Source organism: Sinocyclocheilus anshuiensis, unplaced genomic scaffold (assembly GCF_001515605.1).
Source record: "Sinocyclocheilus anshuiensis isolate Anshui unplaced genomic scaffold, SAMN03320099.WGS_v1.1 scaffold551, whole genome shotgun sequence".
Classification (NCBI taxonomy): domain Eukaryota; kingdom Metazoa; phylum Chordata; class Actinopteri; order Cypriniformes; family Cyprinidae; genus Sinocyclocheilus; species Sinocyclocheilus anshuiensis.
The window spans coordinates 548,733-565,077 of record NW_015548222.1 but is presented as its reverse complement, the minus strand read 5'-3'; the positions used below and the strand labels follow the sequence as shown (position 1 = coordinate 565,077).

General features: G+C 37.5%; 1 protein-coding gene across 1 annotated transcript in view; it reads right to left on the bottom strand.

Annotated features, from left to right (window-relative positions):
• The window catches only part of LOC107654246 (ras-associated and pleckstrin homology domains-containing protein 1-like), a 61,565-nt gene that overhangs the window by 33,260 nt on the left and 11,960 nt on the right, over window positions 1–16,345 (bottom strand). Inside the window, exon 2 of the mRNA XM_016441256.1 lies at window positions 11,464–11,527. The gene's annotated coding sequence lies outside the window, so the exon portion shown is untranslated. The remainder of the gene's footprint in view (window positions 1–11,463; window positions 11,528–16,345) is intronic.

Sequence of the window (16,345 nt, the reverse complement as noted above, 5' to 3'; positions counted from 1 at the left end):
ACACACACACACACACACACACACACACACACACACACACACACACACACACACACACACACACTCTCTCCTTCTATGAGGCTAAATATGACATCATAGCTGGCCAAGGAGGGGGACAGGAAAAGGAAGAGGGGTGAACAGGCTACCACCCTTTTCCATGTGCACAATCTCACTCTTTCAAACACACACAGACGGTGTCAAAGCAGAACAAGAAGAAACACTACAGCTGCCACTCTTACCTCCCTGACCTCTTGCTCAAACACACACAAGTGTGCTTGTGAGCTTGGCCACAACACACACACACACACACACAAACAAGTGGCATGTGTGCTAATGTTATTATTCATCCCTACCCAAACACATGACATATGGCAAAACACACACAACCCAGGGATCTGAGAGCTACTCAAATCTAATAAATCACTTTCCAGCAGATGCCAACTTCTGAATTAGCCTAGAACTTGACACTTCAGCATAAAAAGGAGAAATGTTTGTGTGTGTCCTCTCCAGTGGTCTTGAGCACACATTGATATTACAACAGCAAAGCAGACTAAAGTCAGGACAAACAGAATTCATGACCTCCTCCCTGCAGTAACATGAATCAGTGTGATGCCACATTGAGTTGATCAGATAAATAGCAGAAAGAAGACTTAGACTGCAATGACGCTCTAAATTCATTCTTTTTCCTTGTTTCTCAACTGCGTACATCTCAACTCTGTACATCTGTTTTTCCCAGATAAAAACAAATTCAGCAGAAACAAAGGCAGCTTTTTACTGACACACTTCATTTTCATAACCAGCAGTAATAACACAACATTCCTGTAAATGCTTTACGAACACATCAGTCATTTGTGACCAAAAAAACCCACCTATGACCTTTGACCATGCCATATAGAGACATTTAAAGAATATGTTACTGTACTGCCATACAAATGTCTGATTGTGATCTGCATGGGGAGCAATGAACGGATGTTTCCGTAAAAGAGGTTAAAATGTGGGTGGGTAGAGGAGTGGGTGTTTTTAGCTCTGCTTTCCACACATCAATTCTTCAGACTCAACTCTTGTCATGTGTGACTTACACAAGGTGAAGAATTGGCTCTGTGAGGACGTGAGGGGGTAAAAAGCACATGAATTTGAAGCATGAAAAACCATGCACGACAAATGTTGAAACTACTCATCCCTACTAGCTCTTATTATTAGGGATGTAACAATTTACCATTTTGTAAATCACAATGCGATACAATTCACGATACTGATTTCACAATGCATTATTACTTGGACCAAAAGGCTGCACAATTTTTTTTTGTGAAATTGAAATGTCAAATAACAAAACATTTTTTTTTAGCCTGAAATATATTGTATAATTTCAAAATGTGAAGCAAAAACAGGATGGTCTGACTTTAATTTTGTGAAACTATACTACATAAAACAAGCTATCTTCAAGAAACAAAAACAGACAGGCTAAATGAAAACGCAAATTCACTCTCTTACTGCAGGTGGCGCATATAGAACAGCATGTTAAAGACAGAAAAAATTATATATATATATATTAGGGCTGTCAACGTTAATGTGTTAATGCGTGCGATTAATTTTACAATCCTTAAGGCGTTAAAATAATTTAACGCAATTAATGCAAAATTACTGAAGCACAATTTCTATTCTAACCCTTTAACCCAATTTTGCTTCTCTGCTTGCGATCAGATAATTTTAAGCCGCTAAACTCTGATCCAGTAAGCGAATGCATTCAAACAATACTTCCAAAACAGCGCTAACATAAAGGAAACCAGGCTGATTACATCAGAGATTGCAGAGAGAACAGAGACTCGCGTTGCGTTTTCAGTTAATTATTCATTCCAGAATGTTTCGCTTTAAAACACGAGCTCTGTCATATTCTGTGATTGTCTCTGAAGAGCTCGAGCCCTCACACGTCACACGCGCTGTGTGAAGTACAGACTTAACGGATTGTCAACACATCCCACCGCTGTATGGCCAGATGAGACGCAAACTACGTTTTCTCGACTAGATAAGCAGTCTTGCTAGTAAAGTTTTGATGGATGAAGACTGCAATCAAGGTAAAGACGATTGCGGTGGCGTACAGGAGTCGTACAGTAAGCACGCGTGAGTCCGTTATATTAATGCGTGTATGTGTGCTGTTGATGCACTGATCGCACATTGTATTTATGCACAGGCACAGACATTTCCGTACATTCACATTCAGGGCTCGGAAAATTTCAAAATCACTGGTAGCCCTTCGGGCAGGTACACTTCAGATTTTGGTAGCCCGAAAATTAATTTAACTAGCCCAACTAAAAAAAAAGGCCTTTTTTTCTTTTAATATAGAAAATCAGATAGGAGTTTAAATGTCAATCAAAAATATTTTCAATACACAAATATCAACAAATATGAAGGAAGGAATTTTATTTCACTATTTATCTGCAGAATTTTTTAAAATAAATTTAAGGCAATTCATCACACATTTTAAGAGCTGCACAAGTAAAATGAACAGTATGGTGGGGTTGGACAATGTATGTGGTAACATACAGTATAGAGCCATAAAATTACATGCTTTACAGTTCAGATACAGGTTTTCACAAAAACAAAAATCGTAAACAACAGCATTTCAGCCTTTAGACAATTTTTATGAAAAGGGATAAATCAAGCATATAAATTATTATGTCAATTTAAAACGTATAAATATTACTGTCTTAATTGTTTAGATTTTTAGAAGGCACATTAACTTCTTTCTCATTTACAACTCTGTGTTTGCTGCGTAAAAACATGAGTTGATATTTGCATTGATCTGACCATAAACAGCAAGAAAGGCTTATTGGAAAAGCAAATTCATTCTCTGCCATGAAATGGCGCTTTAGGAGCGCTGAAATATTGCAGTTTCTGCGGTAACGGCTGTGTACACAAAGCAGCTCTGGGCTCATAAAATTTTAATTCCAATTACACGTTTCTGAGGACAGTGACTATAGAATAGGCTACCCTTAAAGGGACTTTTGGGACAGTCGGTTCCCTTCAGATACATACACATTTATTATTTATCACGCTATTTATGCTGAAACTTGGTTCAAAAGGTTATTCCATTATAAACACATTTGAAAGTAGAATATATATATATATATATATAAAATGTGTAGAATTAATAATTATTAGCTTGCAGAGTGACTAATGAAGCATGTGGAGCTGAAGACACTTTCAAATCCATCATCACTCAGTGTAAAGCACAGTTGAACGCAGCTCACACCATAGACAGGAAAAGCATCATATCGTGTGTGCTGAGCAATTGTGAAGCTCTGAAAATATCCTCAATTAAAACATTCGATTATTGTATGTGTGTCATGGCAGATGGTCTCTGAGGGAAAATGGCATGTGACAATATTGCTGTATAGTGCAGTGGGACACAGATTAGCTGTAAGGAAGAGAGGAAAAAAATGAAGCATCTTAAGAGCAGAGTGAAATAGAGGACAGTGAGAGAGGAGAATGCAACCTGAGGGACAAATCTCCCTTTATTTAGCACACAGTCCCTCACACAGTTAAGTACAGTTAAAAACCAGTATGCGAGACATTCATAAAAACATGTATGTATGTATGTATAAAAGTATGTATGTTTACTCACACTAGCTGATTCTTTCTACTTTTTTGCCTGTTCACGGTTTCCCTCTACCTCACACACACACACACACACTGCTGTGTGTAATCTATCATCAAGTCCTGAGCTGATGTATTTGCTGAATCAGAGAATGACTCCATAACCGCAGTGAATTCTAAAATAAGCCCAAAAAACACTCTGTGAGGGCATGACTTCACACATATCTTTTTGATATAATTGATCCAGTATATCAATATACATATATATACACATATACATATATACATATACATATATATATATATATATATATATACATATACATATATACATATAAATAAATCTGCAAAAATGTCAACAATTCTGTGTTTTTCTGTCAATATGGGGTGCTGTGTGTACATTAATGAGGAAAAAAAATTAACAAATGATTTTAGCAAATGGCTGCAATATAACAAAGAGTGAAAAATTTAAGGGGGTCTGAATACTTTCCGTACCCACTGTATATATGTATATGTGTGTATGTATGTATGTATATATATATATATATATATATATATAAACATATTTATCAGTATTAAACATTCCTCAGTTATCTGAAGTATAAATAAGATGCTAAAATTATCTATATAGTGATACTGTCATTCAACATTTCAACAGAATTTACATTACACTGAATGATAAAACCTTAAACTGAATGGTAGGTGTAATGGTAAAATCAAAGTCTGGACCATTACACTGAATGACAATTTTAAATATTTTGACATTTTATTTCCATTATAATATCATTATAAAGAATCCAATGTATCAACGCAATGACTTTACACCACACTGGTTCCTTCACCTTATATGTCTGTTACTCTGCAGTCTATCTTTTCGCTGAAACCCAGAGAGCTGGACACTCTATCAATTTCACATTTTCACTTATTGCAGAATTGTCTCCTCATTGCTCCTTTCATCTCCACAGTTTCCCATTATGTCTCTGTATTAAAGACATTATCAAACCATTTTCTGCAAAGACTGAAAACAGAGGGACAACTGGAGAGAGTATTTCTAAATATATCTGTAGTGCAGGCACAGAGTCACTTTGTATTGAAATGAAAGTGAACACTGAGTCACTTGAACAACTGATCAAAACAGCTCTGAGTCAAATGTCGGCTACCACGAACCGCCAACTCAGAGAATACACTGTTATTCTGAGGATGGTTCCTCATACAGCGTTAACTATGAATCCTGGAGGAAGGTGTGAAGATATTTCAGCATCCAGGAACAAGTCAAACCCCTCTGAAGTACATCTGACAGCTGTCAGTCATTGTGCTGCATGTTGTTGTGGCAGTTCTAGGTTACGTTTGTGTATAGTCATCAAGCATACACAGGTATAAAGGAGTTTTAGTCACAAATCCTTTCAGGACCTATGAAAAAGAGAGCATCACCTAATTTCCTTTTCTTCAGAACAACAGATCTCGTTTGAATCATAGGAAATAAACAGATAAGACACATACAGAGGAAAAGGCAGTAGGAGTAAAAAAAATTGTGAGAAACACTTGACATGGTTTCTTAAGACATTTCATTAGGGTGTGGATTGATTCTCACTCAGCACTCCATGCCATATCCTTTGGCTATCCAAATGGCACAAAAAGCACACACCTGCACACGCACAGCCGGTGGACCAGTGAAAGAACTCCTTTCATACAGGAGCCACACAAGTCCAAAGTTTGCCAGAGAAAAGGCGTGTCGTTTTCCGTAGTCTGACCTTCACTCTGTCTAACACAGTGAGCCAAAATATTCAAGCAACAAGGAATATCTTAAACACCAACTTCATTGACACTTAATCATATAAGCTTGTGCCAATACTGTAGAATCACCAAACTGAGAGGGATACAGATTCTGGACTGTCGTATTTGTGATGGAAAACACTTTGGAGACCATTATGGTGAAATAATTTGTTGTCTGTTCGTCTACAGACATCCCAACTGACTAAAACAGGTTGTCACAACATCCCCTGAGTATCCATGAACATCTTCATGTAGAGTTCTTTACTCCACCCAAAAATGAAATTCTCTCATAATATACTCATCCTCATGCCATCCCAGATGTATACGACTTACTTTCTACTGTAGAAGACAAATTAAGATGATTCGAAAAAGCATGTTGTGAAACTCACGTTAGAAGTGATGGTCCGCTCACTTGTCGTGCAAGTTTCACAACTCACTTACATCACGCCATCTAGCCTGAACTCATTAACCTGCATTTCACAATTAGTCAGAAACTATGGTTTATAGTTAAATAAGTTTAAACATTAGTATTTTTCTTACCAACACATCATTTTTGCTTTAGAGGACACTAATTCATCAACTGGAGTCATATGGATTATGTCATATTGTGTGGTTTTTGTAAACTTTGAAGAACCTGTCCATTTGCATTATATGGAGTCACAAAGGTGGATTATTTTCCTAAAAATAATGTCATATGGGTTTGGAATAATATAAGGGTGCAACAAGCAAAAGTGTCCAATAATGAGGGTTACTGAGATAAAGTGAGTAGTGAGCTGGTCATACGATCTTAATATGTCAGCTCCCGTGAGGCAACCCACTCATTTGAAACAATTTTGCTCATCTTACATCAGAGCTTTTGATTCAAGCCTTAAAACAGAGTCTCTGCATAATGAATGCTCTCTGTGCTGAGTTCAGAAACGTTGACAATTTTGATCGGTCTTTAAAAACAGACTTGGTATGTGATTTTTCTTTCTTCAGCGGAAAAATAAAAGTAGATTAAAGTGGTTCCATGAGCTGTATCCTCCAGATGTTCTACTCTGCTATTCTTCATCCGTATATATCTGCCACATCCTGGCTCAAACAAAAACCAAAGGCACATGTATACGGATAGTGCTGACTGTCAAGTATCTCACTCTCTTTGCTCTATGTGTGTGTGTACGTGTCTGAAATACGTGTGTATAGCTTCAGGGCAAGATGAGCAAGCAATCCCCTTTACTGCGGTCCCAGGTGGATTGAAATGTGAAGTCAAAAGTCTGAACACCCAAACATGCTGCACCATGCAAAAAAACAAAATCATCTGCAACATACTGCAGAGTCTGAAACTGATACATAAGAGGAAATATTAAAAATGAAGAAATGAGTACTTAGTCTATGAAGACATGGGCCAGATATCCCATGTGATGGCCCTAGAATGAGCTATTTATGAGTTCAGTCAGGAACTGCGGCTCTTTAAGTATCACCAGAGACTCCAGCCACTGTTCTCTCTGCTTCCATTAGACAGACAGTGCTGCAGCATCAGGTCTCGCACCAGCTGGCTGTAGGATACCTTCTTTCTTCAGGCCATCAGACCGTTGAACTCCTACATATTGTAACATTAGAACTGAAACCCCTCCCAACCCTTCTGCACTTGAACAATTATAGTGGGGATCTATGACCTGTCATATTCTACAACATAATTACTGCTTGTTTACTGCATCCCATCATGCACATTATGCCCACTAGTCTGTGCCTACTGTCACTCATGGGCGGCACTAAGGGTGGGCTTTTGGGGCTTTGATCTGCAATAAAGAACGTTAATTTAATGGATGCATGCAGAGCCTTCCACTACGCAGACAACTCTGACCTAAATGTCAGCAAACCCTATAGTTTTGTACTCCATCCAGATGTAATAAGCAAGTATTTCATAGACATAACTGTGATAAAGCAGAACATACAGCTGCAAACCAGCAACTGCTTTTATCTCAGATTCACTCAATTAAACAGTCTGCTAACTATAGACAAAAAGGCCCAATGAATCAATGCAGCTGTCACTTTTATAAAATGTAGTTACAAGACTACAGAAAAGCAAGACTATATTTTGGAAGTTCTTTCTGAAGTTTGAAGATGACAGTTAATGGGACAGTTTTATGATCAGTATTGTTTCTCATAAAAATTATACATTGCAAATATTCCAATACTCAAAGGGATAGTTCATCCAAAAATGAAAATTGTCATTAACTACTCACCCTCATGTCGTTCCAAACCCAAAAGACATTTGTTCACCTTCAGAAAACATATTTGGATATTTGATGAAATCCGAGAGCTTTCTGACCCTGAATAGACAGCAACAGAACTGACACGTTCAAGGCCCAGAAAGGTAGTAAGGACATTGTTAAAATAGTCCATGTGACATCAGTGGTTCAACCGTAATTTTATAAAGCTACGAGAATACTTTTTATATGCAAAGAAAATGAAAATAACGGCTTTGTTCAATGATTTCTTCTCTTCTGGGTCAGTCTCCACCGCCATTCAAGAGAGTACCACGACGCATGCGTGTGCAGGCCGGTAACCAGCTATGAGGCCACCGAGGTCCGGACCTCGGTAAATTTTTCATGTTCAAAAATAAAATGTGTTCCTTGAATGACTAGTTTGCTGTTAAACTCCTCATATGAATGCCTGCATGACATGTATAATTCAGTTTAGACAGTTTGCAAGAATGTTTAGCGTCCCTGTTATGAAAATGATCGCTGTGAGACGATGGCGGAGTGAACGAGGCTTGAGAGAGTTGTGAGTGAGGGCACGGGCACAGCCTCTGTCTCCAGATCCAAGCATTTTTGGACTTGTCTTTTCGACTTAATTTAATACTTTAGAAAGTTAATAAAGTAGGAAGTTGCAGTTTAGAGTCAGCAATATCTTTATCTTATCTTATTTGCAAAAGATTGGAAATAATTTCGGTTTATTTTTAGTTTTTTGTTTGTTTTAGTATCAATATCTGGTAACACTGCGTCGCCGGCACTTAAAGGGTTAGTTCACCCAAAAATTAAAATTAGGCTGCGTTTTACTCACCCCCGATGCATCCTAGGTGTATATGACTTTCTTCTTTCAGACGAATCCAGTCGGAGTTATATTATAAATTGTCTTTGATCTTTCAAGCTCTATCGTTGTACTCAGAGGGTGTTGCATTGCTTCCGTCCAAAAGATGTGAAATAAAAAGCACCTTTCCATTAAAAAAAGTGTCTCACACGGCTCCGGGGGGTGAACAAAGGCCTCCTGTAGCGAATCGATGCGTTTTTGTAGGAAAAATATCCATATTCAAAATGTAATCATTCAGTTGGCCGCACCGCAGCCGACTCATCAATAAATGAGTACAAAACAGCGTTTCCTAGCACCTGTCGCTTACTGATTGTTTGGAATTATAAATATGAGCGTAGTTTGTCTGTTAATATCACATGCACTTTTTTGTTTGTTGTTTTTTTTAGTTCGTTACTCAGACGCAGGCAGTGCGCTGCATGAGACAAAAAAGTAATATAGTCAAAACAACCACATAGCCGCTCTTTAGTGTAGATGCATGTTGATTTTATCAGACGATGCCACGATTATAAATGAGAGTGACTCCTGGTTAACATGTATTAAAAGGGGTTGTGTTTAGTCACTATTCAGTGTGGTATTTTTTGATAATATTCACTCATCATGACAGTGAAATAGGGCATTCTAAGTCAATATACTGCAGTATTTCCTCTCTCAATCAGTAGAAAATATGGTTAAGACCCGGTCATGCATGAAAAAAAAATACCGTCATGTACCGTGAAACCGGTATAATTTTGAAAAATACCGTGATGTACATTTTTGGTCATACCGCCCAGAGCATACATATTGTTGTCTTTGTATCTGTGTATATACTGATTATATTTAGAATATGTTTTGTGTGCATACTGTGCATATTTGTACATAATTTATTCAATTTCTGTATGTTAAGGAAGCATGACAAGAAAGTGAATTTGATTGGTCAAAAAACTTTGTGTCTATGGCACTCCAGATATCCATTTCCTCTATTCCACACCTTGCGTGCAACCTTCTCCCATAGTGCTTCCACAGACAACGGTGGGCATTTGACTATTTGACTGTTCCTCTTTTGCACTTCATGCACAGTTGGACTGTGTGGCACTGGCCAGCTGCTAACTTTGTGAGGGCCTTATTGCGTGTCAGGCTGGACACACAGACATAACAAAAGTCTCAAACCCTTCTTGTCTCCAGCAGCTGGGAATGCCATGTCCATCCCCCCCAAAAATAAACATGGTGCTGAGGCCTGGGCGGCACATTGTCACACTTGACGTCGACTCAAGACCTTTGACTTCAAGCTGGCAGCTGGTTTGGTTTAGTGTTGAAAAGAAAGGTGCCCATGCACCATGTAGCGTATGGAAGCTACATGTTACGTTTGTGGTCAAGAGTAATCCCAAACACGTCAACCCAGTTTATCTAGACGCCAAAGGTGAGACAGCAAGTGAGAACCTGGATTTAACACAGCCAAGTCACCTGAGAGCCTCATGTCACGGAGTCTTAACATCTGAGTATGACTGGACATACTTTAGGTTATATTCAAAGCTATTTTTAGTCTGAACTCTAAACTAGTTGTAGGCTGTGGACAGGGAATATGAAATACATTGCCTGTTATCAGCAGATTGTTGAGGATTCCACACACTACTGTAGCTTGCAAACATAATATTTACTACAACATTCGTGTATTGAGCAAAACATTGCAGTAAATAATGATTTTTTTTCGCAAGCTATGATAGCTTGTGATATCTGTTCTTTTCATAATAGTTTTATGTCTTGTGACGTAATCATTCAGGTGTACAAGGAGTATTTTGGTCAATGAAAAATATGAATGGCCACAATATACGGCTCAATTTAAAGTGGTTTTTTTTTTAATATCATAAATTATTCATTCAAAAATATAATGTTTTGGGAACATTGCCCCATGTGACATTTTACAAAATTTTTCCCAAACTATGCTTGTATTGGTTACTTTACCATAAAAAAATTTTGTGAAAATAAATTCTCTGATATTTTAATAGACTTATTGGTCACACTAAATTAAATTAATTGATTTTATTGACAATTAATTAATAGCTTAAGGTTTAAAAAATTATATAAAATAATATATAATATATATAAAACATTTATTTTTTTCATTCAGAAAATAAAAACCATGCTCACCATAGAAAAGGTAAATATAAAAGTCAATATGAATTGCGTTTTTTTGTGTGTGTGTTTTTGAATAAATTATTTAGAAAAAAAGAGAAAGTGTTATATCCTTGACACATTTATAAATTGTTAAGAAAATAAAAATTGTGCATTTGAAAATGTCTTTATTTTAACTCATTTTAAGTTGTAAGCACAGGTGCAAGTCTAATGCAAGTGTAAAAATGTACTTCCTATTTGGATCCAATTTTAAGTGGATCAAGACTGGAGTTCAGTCTTCAGAGAGGGCATGGTTACATTTTAGCAGCTGTGAAAAATTAAAATTAATCTTTACAGTAAACGCAAACATACACATACAAACACTCCAAACTAATTTGAAATAACTAATTTCCATAGACATTCCAGTTCATTCACCATGTTAAACACTGAGCTGTCTAGATCCTCTAAGGCTTCAAATGGTTGCACTCATTCCTGGCATTATTCTCAAAAATCCAGCTGTGGTGTCAGAATGCTAAACCTTCACTCACTCTGTCTCCCAAATCTCCATCATTCTTTCCAACCTCACTTCCTATACTTTCTTCGTCTCGGACATTTCTGCACTTCCAATGGTTATTCTGAAAACACATGTATTGTACACAATGGACATCTTTGTCGAGACATTCTTCCTGTTAGCTTGGGGATAAAAAGATGGCAGAAATAAAAACCAGTCACCAAGCTTCCTGCAGACATTATCTGTCATGCAAATGTTTAACGAGACATTTCCGTCGCCACAGAACATTTTCCTTTTTGTCAAGCACACTATTGTTGTGCAATATTTGATTTTTTCACATTATTTCTGTTATTGTGCATGTAGACAAAAATTTATATAACAAGAAGGCACACCAGCATTTGTCTGGATGTATAAGAATGGCCTACCTTTGGTATAGTGTTTTTTCTCTTTCACTTAGTTCAAAATGTCCAAACTGAAGTTAACTTGTGCCTGTAGAAGGAAGGAGGGAATATAAGCTTGTGTGTGCATCAGATCAGAAAATGTAAACACTAGTGAGTGAGGAGTGCAACTGCTATGCCATCATATTAACTGAAGGGTTAAAAGCAGGGAAAGACTATTGTACAATACCAAAAAATTGGACAGGACTGAAATCACAAAAAACAAAACAAACACATAAAAATGAACAGTGTATACAGCAATCAAACCACATAATAGGTAATCAACAGCCAGTAGGTACAAATACCGTAAAAGCTAGCCTACTCAAAATACACTCTTTTCCACATAAACTGGGAATCTGAGATTTGTTTTTAATGAATATGTTAATATATTACATTATCAATATTAAAGTATTGGTTGAGTCACAATTGTAAGGAAAACTGTTTCAAAAGCCTTTAACTCAGATAATGTGTGCACACATCAGAAGAAACTGGAACCTGAATTTAAATGAAAAACCTTAAACTCAAAGCAGGGGATTTGCCCCATCATTTCAATAGTCCAACACCATTATTACCACCATTATTACCACTATTCCCAGTGTTGGGGAAAGTTACTTTTAAAAGTAATGCATTACAATTAGGGCTGCACGATTAATCGCATGCGATATTTAACGCGCATCTTATCAGTAAAGCCGGTTCCGTAATCAGCGGTAAATCTCCATCACGTGTGTGCTTTCACATTGAGCCGCATTAACTACACAGAGCCGTTGTTCACTGATGAGCTGCGCAAAAAATCGTGCGAATATGAACGTGGTTTAGCACAGCTCATCAGTGAACAACGGCTCTGTGTAGTTAATGCTGCTCAATGTGAAAGCACGCAGGTTTCCGAGATTTACCGCTGATTACAGAACCGGCTTTCTGACAAGATGCAGGTTAAATATCGCATGTGATTAATCGTGCAGCCCTAATTACAATATTGCATTGCTCCCTAAAAAAGTAACTAATTAGGTTAGTTACTTTTTATGGAAAGTAATGTTACATTACTTTTGAGTTACGTTTGAAATCTGGGCAGGGCTTGCTTGTTTGTTTTTAATTAGTGCTGTCACACGATTAATCGCGATTACGGTTAAAGTGAGGGAAAAGCTCCGTGTATTGCGTGTAATCATATCCATACAGTTTATGATCACAACAACAACAACAACGTTTGTCAGGCATCTACATTGTCATCTGAGGAGATTACAAAGATTAAACGAGTGTTTTTTTTTTTTTAACTAAAACATTAAATTTGGAGTTATCTGCTTTTGCCAAAAAATGACTGTTGGAGTTATCTGCTTTTGCTATAAAACAAACTTTTAATATGTAAAAAAAACATACTTTCTATGAATTTGGAAACACGGTGAAAAAAAAATCTTGTTGGTTTTTACTTATGAATAATACTACAACAGGGATAGTAAATAACAAAGTTAATGAAGTAACTTATTATTAATAAACCTACGACTAATATTAACTTTATTTGTCCCACAGGGGAAACTGTTACTAATGATGGAAATAAACTGAAAATACATCATCTGTATGCTGTAGTGGTCTAGTGGTAGAACTTTTGTCACACATTTCCGAGGTTCTGGGTTCTAATCCACTCTCGTGTAGTTTTTTTTTCTCTCATTAAAACCAAAGGTGTTCATCAGTGATTGTATATCAAGAGAAAGGACATGTTTGTGTGCATTTTGTTTTGTGCTTTTACCAGAACAAAGCGTACGATCGTCTGTGTGAAGACTGCGCATTGTGCACGAGTGCCAAGAGAGAACCGATATCAGCAGCAACGAGTGCTCGCCATACCACATTCCAGCGATAGATCGCCTGTTATTTAACACAGACCAACAAATTTGTTATCAAATGGAGATGTTTCTTTAGGTACATCCGTGCGTGCCGCGAGATGTTGCAAAAAGTGGTGGGGGGTCGTGGGGAGCATTTTTTGTTCGTTAAATGTACGTGTTTTTTTTTAAGTAACGACCAAGCGGCCAGCGGCAGACAGTGAGCTGATCATAGCCTATGTTTGATCAATGTAGCCTTCTCAAATCATCACGACTTGTCTAAAATAAAATCTATAGATATAAAACAGTTCAAGCATATCACAATGTTAGTTTAAATGTTTAAACGATATAAATGTGCGCTGTTAGGCGCATATCTAATCGTTTGTGTGGAGAGTGGAAGCTGAAGGCACTTTGCAGGACATGGAGGCGCCAGCGCGATCACTCACTTGCATTTTTTTATTCTTGATAGTGGAAACATCTTAAAATATGCCTTAATTTTTGCTCATAAAGGTAAGAGTAATACATTCGGAAATGTAAAGGGTCTACTTTTATTTGTGTGCATTCACAATATCAACAAAAGTTGTGCTTTTATAAAATAAATAGGAAAACAGGATGCGCTTGCCGTCTCGTCTTGAACAGGAGCGTTTCACAATGATGAACCGAAACTCAACGAATTGAGTCACAGAGGCTTTAAATTACTACTTTAAAACGAAATAATTAAAATTGAAAACAAAAACTCTTTCATTATGTAATCTGTAAAGATGCATTTCTCTCTAAAGGCACGTCCAACGGGGAGATGGCGATGAATTTTTTCATCACCATCTAAACTATAAAAATAAGGAAAAGCCTTAAAAAGGCCCGATTATATTTTTTCTGATTTTTATGTTGCTCTGCTCTAAATACCTTAAAATTTAAAGGAATTGTTGCAACGCAATTTTGTCTGATATGTGAATTATTTATTATATTTATTTAGATACTGATTTTAGTTGGTCTAAATTAAGTAGGTTAGGCACAAATTTGCTTATATGGGTTCCCTTCTAGACACGAGCGCTGTGTGTTTGTATGTGCTTCATAACCGTGCACCCCAGGGGCCCCGTTGTAATAGCCTACACTGGGGCCCGCCATTACTAAGTTACGCCACTGTCCATACGTATTTATTTTAATAATCTTTATAATAATTCATATGATTTTACATGTGGTGGTGGAAATAAAGCTTCGCTGTTTGGTCCCTCTGTCACAGTTAATCTAATGCATGTAGTAGCCTCCGTGCCTCTGATAAGCACGTCATTTTAAGCTGGTGCACTGCTGTGTAACTTTGTTTTCGTTTTGCGCAAGCTGCAACAGTTCGGTTCCGTGTAACAGAAACACTCGGTTTAGCGGAACCTTTACGATTAATTAACCGTGACGTTTTAAAGCGTGGTTAATCGCGAAACCGGTTAATCGCTGCATCCATACAGTCAAGACATTGGAACAAAGTAACTGGCGTTACTTATTTGAAAAAGTAACTCAGATATTTCCTTCTAAATTAAAAAGTAATGCACTACTTTACTAGTTACTTAAAAAAGTAACATGATTACATAACTCATGTTACTTGTAACGCGTACCCCACTGCTTATTCCACAGAAGGTATAAAGAAAAAGAGGGTTATTTTAATCAAAACCAACAGGCATTTTGAACAAACAAATATTTTCCCAGACAACAATGACTCATAACCTATATAATCCCTTTCAAAGCAAATAACTGTGAAGTGTGATAAGTGAGAACTCAGTTGTTCTCTTTCCTCTTAATCAAGAAAGTCACAACACACAATCTGTTATACACCCTCAACACACAATCTGTTATACACCCCGACGTACACACACACACCTCAGCTGATGAGAAACAAAAGTAAAGAGTATGAAAAGGGGTGTGTGTCCCATTGAGCAAAGCAGATCACAGCTGCACACTAAGGCACAACTGTGCCGATCGTCTGTCCACACGGCAGCCTGAGACGCTGCGTGTGTGGCGCATGACAAAGCCATGGCTCACCGACTTGCAGACCATGTGGTGTTCTTGCAAAGACTCCCTTATTAGATCTTTCTTTAGACACTGTGGGTGTGACTCATGCGTGTTAGACATACTGAACAACACATTCCACCAACGGTGCTGAAAAACAGTTCCCTGATGAAATACTGTCTTTAAAAAGTTGTTAAAAATTAAGGAAGGTGTTGGAGTGTGTGGACAGTGAGTCAGTATAAAAACCCCTATTCATGTGACTTCAGTTACCATGGTAACAAAATCGGTAAGAAGTCTTAGTGTCAAACAATCACAAGTCACAAAATTTATTTACCACTTATTAGTGCTGGGTGGTATACCGGTTCATTCCGAATACTAGGGCTGTGTATCACCAGCAAAGTCACGATACGATACGTAAAGTGTAGAGCTGGGTACCGAAACCCGGTACCAATATGGCACCGGTACCTATGTAACCGGTATGCACTAGAACCGAATCCGAACGCAGATTTCGGTGCCTCATTTCGGTGCCATGCCTGAGCGATCAATTTAAATATCTGTCCTCTGGTTCTCCGAAACGGACGCAAGAAGCATCATCACTGGCACCATGTGTCCATGTTGTTTTCACATTCCGACTTAAAACCACAAATCGGGAAATGAGAGCATCCGATGAGTGCGTGAATGCAGTAATTACACTTGCTCTGATAGCAGCAGGTAGCCTTCCGTTAACTAAGCTAAACATGCTTAAATTAAAATGCCTAAAGCTAAACCTCCCTTGTATTCACATTTCTAAACCTGTTGTCCAACAAAAGAGAAAAGTATAACCTTTTTACTCCACAACACCAGTCAAATGCTTCCTTTTGTGATCTGATGAGGCTTCTTGTCACAGAATGAGGCAGAAAATATGTTCTATATGCTACTTTAAAAAGAATACATCGATTAGCAATAAATTAGGGTGACCATACGTCCTCTTTTCCCCGGACATGTCCTCTTTTTGGACCTACAAAAATGTGGATTTCTTAATTGCCCAAAATATCTGAGATTCGGCTGTTTTCTTAATCCCACTCCCG